This window comes from Malania oleifera, chromosome 12, assembly GCF_029873635.1.
Source record: "Malania oleifera isolate guangnan ecotype guangnan chromosome 12, ASM2987363v1, whole genome shotgun sequence".
Lineage (NCBI taxonomy): Eukaryota > Viridiplantae > Streptophyta > Magnoliopsida > Santalales > Ximeniaceae > Malania > Malania oleifera.
Genome location: NC_080428.1, coordinates 52,276,506 through 52,285,346, shown reverse-complemented (window position 1 = coordinate 52,285,346; position 8,841 = coordinate 52,276,506).

The following is an 8,841-nucleotide window of genomic DNA, read 5'->3' as shown; positions in this document are numbered from 1 at the left end:
GCCATTTGGTCTAACGAATGCCCCGGCCGTGTTCATGGACTTGATGAACAGAGTTTTTCATCAGTATCTAGATCATTTTGTAGTAGTTTTCATTGATGACATATTGGTGTACTCGAGGAGTTTTGAGGAGCATGAGGTGCATTTGAGGCAGGTGCTGCAGACACTCAGAAAGGAAAAGCTTTATGCTAAGTTTAGCAAGTGTGAGTTCTGGCTTGAGAAAGTTGCATTTTTAGGCCATGTGATCTCAGGGGATGGCATTTCAGTGGATCCCAGCAAGATTGAAGTGGTGGTAGATTGGGTTAGGTCGAGGAATGTGCAGGAAGTCATGAGTTTCTTAGAACTCGCAGGTTATTACCATCGTTTTGTTGAAGGGTTCTCAGCTTTGTCAGGTCCTCTCACGCGGTTGACCAGGGAAAATGTCTGATTTGTGTGGGATGAAGAATGTGAGCAGAGCTTTCAGGAATTAAAGCAACGGCTTGTCACTGCACCAGTTCTGACGATTCCATAAGGAGGTGATGGGTATGTTATCTATAGTGACGCATCTTTGAAAGGACTTGGTTGTGTGCTGATGCAACACGGTAGGGTGGTGGCGTATGCGTCCAAAGAGTTGAAAGAATATGAAAAAAACTACCCTACTCACGATCTGGAATTGGCTGCGGTTGTACACGCACTGAAGATCTGGAGGCATTACCTTTATGGTGAGAGATGTGAGATATTCTCTGATCATAAGAGCCTCAAGTATTTCTTTACACAGAAAGAGTTGAATATGCGGCAGAGGAGGCGGTTGGAACTCATTAAGGATTACGACTGTACCATCAGTTACCACCCAGGTAAAGCAAATGTGGTAGTTGATGCACTGAGCCATAAATCAGGAGACACAGCACAGATAGCAGTGGTCATTCAGCATCCGATTTAGATGGACTTAGAAAGACTCGGTGTGGAATTAGTGGAGGATGACTCTTAGGCACTTATTTCCAGTTTAGTGATATAGCCTGCACTGTATAAGAGAATTGAAGTTGCTCAGAGAGATGATCCAGAGTTAGTGGAGGTGATAGCCAGACTACAGGATGGTCAGAGGGAAGAATTCAGTATTTCTGATGATGGGGCTCTGAGATTTTGCACCAGATTGTGTGTACCTGCAGATGACAGCATAAGGAGGACGATTTTAGAGGAGGCACACAGATCTTTATACATTGTTCATCCTGGCAGTACGAAAATGTATAGAGATCTACGAGATTGTTTATGGTGGAGTGGCATGGAGAGGGAGATAGCAGAATTTGTGCGGCAGTGTTTGACGTGCCAGCAGGTTGAAGCTGAGTACTAGAGACCGGCTGGTTAATTGTAGCCATTATTCATTCCCGAGTGGAAGTGGGACCATGTATCCATGGATTTTGTTACTAGGCTACCGCCGGCGTCGCATGGTTAGAATGCCATTTGGGTAATAGTTGATAGGTTGACAAAGACAGCGCATTTTCTATCTATTAAAGTCAGCTATCCTATGAACAGGTTAGTAGAGATTTACATGCAAGAGATTGTTCGACCCCATGGGGTGCCAGTATCCATAGTCTCAGGCCGTGATCCACGTTTTACATCACGGTTTTGGAGGAGTTTAGAGGAGGCACTAGGGACTCAGCTAGCATTCAGCACAACTTTCCACCCTCAGACCGATGGTCAGACTGAGAGAACAATTCAGGTATTAGAAGATATGCTTCATACTTGTGTGCTAGACTTTGGAGGTGGATGGATTCAGTTTTTGCCACTAGTTAAATTTGTTTATAATAATAGTTATCAGACTAACATCAGCATGGCACCCTACGAGGCATTATATGGTAGGAGATGCCGATCTCCTTTTTTCTGGGATGAAGTAGGTGAAAAGCGAGTTTTGGGTCCAGAGATAATTTAGCAAGCATGTGATAAAGTTTGACTTATTCGAGATAGGATCAGTGCAGCGCAGAGTCGGCAGAAAAGCTATGCGAATACTTGTCGCTGAGAACTGGAATTTGGAGTAGGTGATCATGTATTTCTGAGAATAACTCCACTGAATGGGATTTTGAGATTTGGGAAGAAGGGTAAGTTAAGCCCTAGGTTTATTGGCCCATTTGAGATACTTGAAAAGATTGGGTCAGTAGCCTATCGGCTAGCTTTACCACCATCTCTATTTTGAGTTCATGACATATTTCATGTTTCTATGTTAAGGAAATACGCCACAGATCCTTCCCATATCATCAGCCATGCAGAATTGGAAGTCATTGAGGCTTTAGCATATGAAGAAGCTCCAGCACAGATCCTAGATAGGAAAGAACAAGAATTGCGCAACAAGAAGATACCACTAGTGAAAGTTCTATAGAGAAACCACACGATTGAGGAAGCCTCATGGGAGCTTGAAAATGAAATCAGATGCAAATATCCTTATTTATTTGATGAATTATAGTATTGATGTATATGCTTAGATGGTAATTTTATTTTGTTGAGTCCAGTGTAATTGTAATGTAGAGTATAGGTTAGGTAGTATTTTTGTTTTGGAGGAAATTTTCTTTTATGGTTGTAATCTCCCAGAACTACCCACGTAACCACGGTATTCCTCCACCATAAGTGAGGGTAGGTAATAAAATAAGTAGACCATTTGCCTTTATGGGATGATAGAAGGGAATACAGACAGTAAATTTTGAGGACGAAATTTTATAAGGAGGGGAGAATGTAGTGACCTAAAGAATAATATTATTTTAATAATAAAGAGGGAGGAAAATAGAAACATGAACAGAAAGAGGTCGTAGACTTCGTCGACGAACATCACACTTTGGAGATAATAATAATTTTAGAAAAATTGTCAAGCTTTGTCGACAAGTACAGGGTTTCTTCGGCGAAGGTCTTTAGGAATTCGTCAAAGAGAAAATACCGAGAGACAGATTTGGGCTACTCTGAATTTCATCGATGAATATAGGGATTCGTTGATGAATTTACTCAAGGATTCGTCGATGAAGTGACGTGTCTCGTCGATGAATCTGGTCCTATAAATAGCTAAAAATCGGATTTTATCACATTTCAACGCCTCTCCCTCTCTCCTCTCTCTCTCTCTCTCTCTCTCTCTCTCTCTCTCTCTCTCTCTCTCTCTCTCTCTACGTCCCTCTCTCACTTCTCTCTTCGTTTCCGGGCCTGTTTCTCACCGGATCGAAGATCTGAAGCCACCACAACGTTCCTGGTGGAGTTCTCTTCAAGTTTGCTAAGACGGATCGTCGGTGGGATCGAGTTGGAATTCATCCCAAATTCAAGGTAAGGCCTTTTAGCCTATTTTTCGCCTTCTGACAGTTATATGCTTTGCAAAAGCATCAGTCGGCTCGCTCACTTTAGACTTAAGTGGTAGTGGAATAAGAACTACAGGCCTTCTAGGACTATATCGTGTAATAACCTGAAATGGGCTGAGTATTGCGATCCTGTCCACTAAACTACTGAATGCAAAATTGGCCACATGAAGGCATAAATCCCAAGTTATGATGTTTTCAACTACCTTACATCTCAATAGGTCCTTAAGGCTCCTATTTACTAGTTCAACTTGACAATTAGTTTGGGGTTAGTAAGCACTAGAACATTAAAGTTTGGTGCCTAACATGGTCCTCAAGGCTTTCAAGAAGTAACCTATGAGTTGTATATCTTTATTTGAAACAATAATTTTGAGAAACCTATGCTTGATGACAATCTTGTTGGTTGCTCTATCATTGATGCATGTGCTCAAAGTGTTACTTCCTTGAGATTAGGGAAAATAGGGCAGTGAAGTGGACCTAAACTCTTATGAACAAAGTCATGTTCCTTCAATTCATTCACTTGTTTCAGCTCCTCATGTTCTATCAAATTCACTTTATGATGTGGTAAATGAGGTAGAGATGAATAAGGAACAAGGTCAATGATATGTTGATTGTCTCTTATGGGAGATGACTCACTAGGCGACTCAAAGATGACATCTTTAAACTTGGAAAGTATAGGTGATACTTCCAGTGGTGTTTCCTTCTCAGGTTAGGGTATTTCAGTCTCCTTAGTAACAAGCACTGACTGTAATGACCCGGATTTTAAATGAAATTTAAATGATAAGAAAAGGGAAATGGAAGTTGGGAAAAGAAGGGATGCTGCCAAGCTTCGTCGACGAACACAGGGTTTCGTTGACGAAGGCTTTAAAGATTTCGTCGACGAACACAGGGCTTCGTCGACGAGATAATACCGAGAGGGGTTCTGAGGCAGCCTGAATTTTGTCGACAAATACAGGGTCTCGTTGATGAAATTTGTGAAGGACTCGTCGACGAAGAACGGGCTCGTCGACGAAATCCTCTGTTTTATATATATGAAAATCTGGATAATTTAAGCTTCTTAAAGAAGCTAACACACACTCTCTCTCTCCCATTCGGCTCACACTCTCTCTCTCTCTCTCTCTCTTCGTTTTTGGGCTATTTTTATGCCGGATTGACAATCCGAAGTCACCACGACGCCCCTGGCGGAGTTCTCTCCAAATTTGCTGGAGCGGATCGTGGGAGAAAGCTAGTTGGAGATCATCCCAGAGTTGAGGTAAGGCTTTTTAAGCCATATTTGGTCTTACGCTAGTTATAAGAAATGTTGTGCGCATGAAAAAATTAAAGTTTAATATTGGGGGTTTTCAGTTTCAGGGTGTTGGTCAGGGAACCCCTTAGGTGTTAAACTTGAATGCTTTTTGGTAAAAACTTTCTACTCAATATTTGGGTTTTTGACAGTTGAGGAAAGTATTGTATGCTTAGAAATACTGAACTTTAATTTTGGGATTTTTCATTTTCAGGGTGTTGAGTTAGGAACCCTACGGGGGATAAACTAAGCTAGTACGGTTTTGGAAAATACTTATATACATATGGTTATTATTTGATTTATGGAAAATGTATATGATTATATATATATATATATATATATATATATATATATATATATGTTTTATATTTGCAAAATGCTGTGAAAATGATCGTATGTTGAATATGTGGAAAATCTACTATGTGGCATGAGTAAAAATGTTGTGAAATGCTACTTTTTCTGGGAATGTGGATGATATGAATTTTTATGATAAAAAACCGGCGTACGGGCTGAGATGTTTTTATATAAATATATGTGGATATGTTTGCCGGCGTACGGGTCGTGCTATGTGATTTGCCAGCATATGGGCTGTGCTATGTGATTTGCCGGCGTACAGGTTGTGCTATGTGATTTGCCAGCGGACGGGCTGTGCTATGTGATTTGTCGACGTACGGGCCGTGCAATGATAAAATGTGTAATACCAGCGTACGGGCCGATGATTTTCATGATACACGTATATATGTGAAATGATATGATTAATGTGAAAATAAATTATATGGGATATTTATGTATCACAGTTTTAGTATATGTATATGATATCAGAACCTGGTTGGTTTGGTTTAGGCTAGCACTTGCACAATACCGTTGCTATGTATCCATGGTCTTCGTGATCATGATATCTGTGTTAACGCCGCTGTAAGGAGTGGGGTGAGATTGGATGGTCGATGTGGTTATTTTCAAGACGTGTGCTGTTACCGCCCCTGGTGTACGGACCAGTCTGGGTAGACCCATCGGACCTACAAATTAGACTATTGACTTGACAGTGGTCGACCAACCATTGTCAAGTCCCGCCTTCGGGCCACACAACCCAGTCGTGTGGGGGGTAATACATGACAACAACCAGCTAACCTATCAGGGATGTTTTATGTTATTATTATGATATGAGATGAGATATTATGTGATGAAAATGCAGTATGTTCTAACATACTTTGATATACTTATGTTTTCCCAGATTTGATAAACAATATTGAATATGTTATGAATGTTATATATATAGAACACGGATTACTCATGTTGCCACACACTAGTATTAGTTTATTTCCCTTACTGAGAGGTGTCTCACCCCTAAATTTCATTAACTTTTGAAGAGCCCCAGATAGGAAAGCGGGAAAAGCCCCGCTGATCTAGAGCAGTTATCTGCCCTTGTTGGAAGGGTAAGTCTTGGTTGGGATAGTTAGATTTTTGGTGGGAATTGTCCCTTGCTTTATTTTTGGGATGTATATACTGAGAGATAGTGTTTGTAGTACTTTGGTATGAGTTATGCACATTATGATAATATGTATATAATTTTATACTTTTTGCTGCGTAGGCTTCTGCTGTATGTTCTGTTATATCCCTGGTACCCACGGGTCTAGGTGGATGATGACCTGCTGAGCTGGATTGTGGGATATGTTGTATTGATTGTATGATGTTGATTTTATTATAAAAAAAAAAGTATGTGAAAATGAGCAGGTCGTGACACCGACACTTCCTATGTATCTTGACTTTTCTGCTCAAACGGCTCTTCACTTATGATATTCAAGGTTTCTTCACTAGTTTCTTTTTTTTTTTCCTTCTTATTTTTCTCACAATCTTCCTTATCAAGCGCCAAGTTCCTAATGGGACATTGTTTGGGAAAGTGTCCTTGTTTATGGCACCTGAAACACACTGCACTGCCAGAACTCTGGTGAGAGGTTCCAATCATGGGTGTTTTTCCTTTGTCCATAGGTTGTTGGACTGTGGGATTGCTCCCTCTAGAGATACCTTGACCTGATTGTGCTAGTCGGGACTTGTCATAACTCTATATCTTTCGAGAGTATGATTCATTAGAAGAGGTATCAAATTGTTTTCCCATGGGCCCTTTAGTCATTTGCTCAAAGTCATGAGTTAAATTATAGGCCTATTCAAGGGACTCAATGTGATGGGGAAACAGTTTTGTACTTAGTTCAGGCTTTAATCCTAGGCAAAATCGGGAGATCTGCTGACTAATAGTCTCATAGACACCACATCTTATAGACAACTCATCGAATTGACTCATGTATTCTGAAACAGTCATGCTAACTTGGCGCAACCTGTAAAGCTGACCTATAAGGTGCTCTTTATAACTAAGGGGTATATACTACTACCTTAACATATCATTCTTTAGATTCCAATGCTTAAATGGGTTTGTGATCTAACCTCGCTTCTTGCCTCTCAACATTTATCCAATGGAGCTTGACTTGCCTTGTTAACCTCATTTTTGCAAACATAACCCAATGAGGGTCAGTCATTTTATACTAATCAAAATAGGAATCCATCCTAGTCAACCAATCTTAGAAGACTTTAGGGTCCATCTGTCCATCATATGTGGGGGCTTCTATCTTTACTTGCTTCATTACATCCTCGTAAGGATCACGATGGTCCCTTCGGTAAGATCTCCTAACATGAAGGCCATCAACGTCATAGTCCTCATCATCCCAATGTTGGGCATAAGGCTCATGACGTAGGGGTATCCTAGCAATGTCATCTTGGTGACTCACTCATCTTTGTGAAGGGAGGGAAGGTCTTTCTATAGGAGTCATAAGTGGCTCTCTCTCAACATGAATCCTACGACCTCGGTAAGGATTTCTGACTTGAGTAGACATCCTAGGGGTTGGAAAAGGATTCAGAGAACACTAGGGCAGCCCTTTGGAATGGTGTTTGGTTACACAAGGTAAGGTCAAGTGTACACCTAACATAACTAAGGTCCAAATACCCAAAATTCAGAGTATAGGTGGGTTGTTCTAGGCAAAATCGTTGCCCGTTTTTTGGGAAACCCGAGAGTTGCTAATGGATTTTCACCCACAAACACCTTTCAGTATTTGGGGCATAACTTCGGCTACAAAACTCTAAATAAGGCGATATTGGTGTCAAAAGAAAACTAAGAAAATTTCTCACAACTTTTGTGTTTAATGATTTTGAATACGGGAAGGTTTTGATAGTGAAAATCGCACATCAATTCAGCAGATGGAAAATGAAGATGTTGGGACGGTTTGCCTAATTCGAACTAGGCTCTGATACCAAGATGATGTAGGATGGGAATGGTCGACCTATGTCCTACGATTCAATCCTCACACAAGCACATATACTTAAACACTTTAATTTAAGAATTTAATTATCTGAACATAAACACAATAAATCATGCTTTATTTCACATGTTTAAGGATTTTCAAAAGGTGTATGATCTGTCCAACAATTAAGTCCCAATTAGTTCTTTCACAAAGGAATCAAGTTATATGTTGAAAAATTGTTATTTCAAAGATTCAAGAATAAAAGTTCTATGTTAGCAAACTAATATTATACAATTGATTTTAGCTAGCAAGTACCAATATTGCACTCTATGGATTAAATGGGTTATTCAAAGATGTGATTTTAATATACTAGCAAGGGTTCATAAGATATAACAAAGGATTCAAACACAAGTAGTGAAGTTACCAAGGGATTGATTTGGATGACTTGACGTTGTTCAACACGTAGTTAGGTCACACCGTAGGTCCTTCGTACAAGCTTTGAATCACAAGATGAATGCAGCAATGAAGTGTAGGTGATGATCGTCATGTGGGTGTATGAAGGTGCTGGTCGTGTGGTGTTGATGGGGGCCGTGAGAGTATTAGATGTAGAAGGGGTTGATGGAGTCATTAGATAGTTTAGTAGTCTCTCACCACTTGATCTCTAAAGAGAACGTCGTAGCCTCACACTACTCACTCACAAGGAGAGGGACAAGCTTTACAAGCTCAAGTAAAGAAATGTTTCTTCTATATTCAACTTCAATTTTATATCTTGTTCTTACAATAAAAGGAATATTTATAGGCTTAGCCTATGAGACAAAGCATTAAACACTCAACAACTTTCAACAACTATTAACCTAACACAATTAATATTTACTAAAAAACAAGGAACTCCAACTCATAAGCACAAGTCAAGCTTAGTTGTCTTACATTATTACAATTCAAATTTGAAATATAAACATATTCCAAAAAGAAG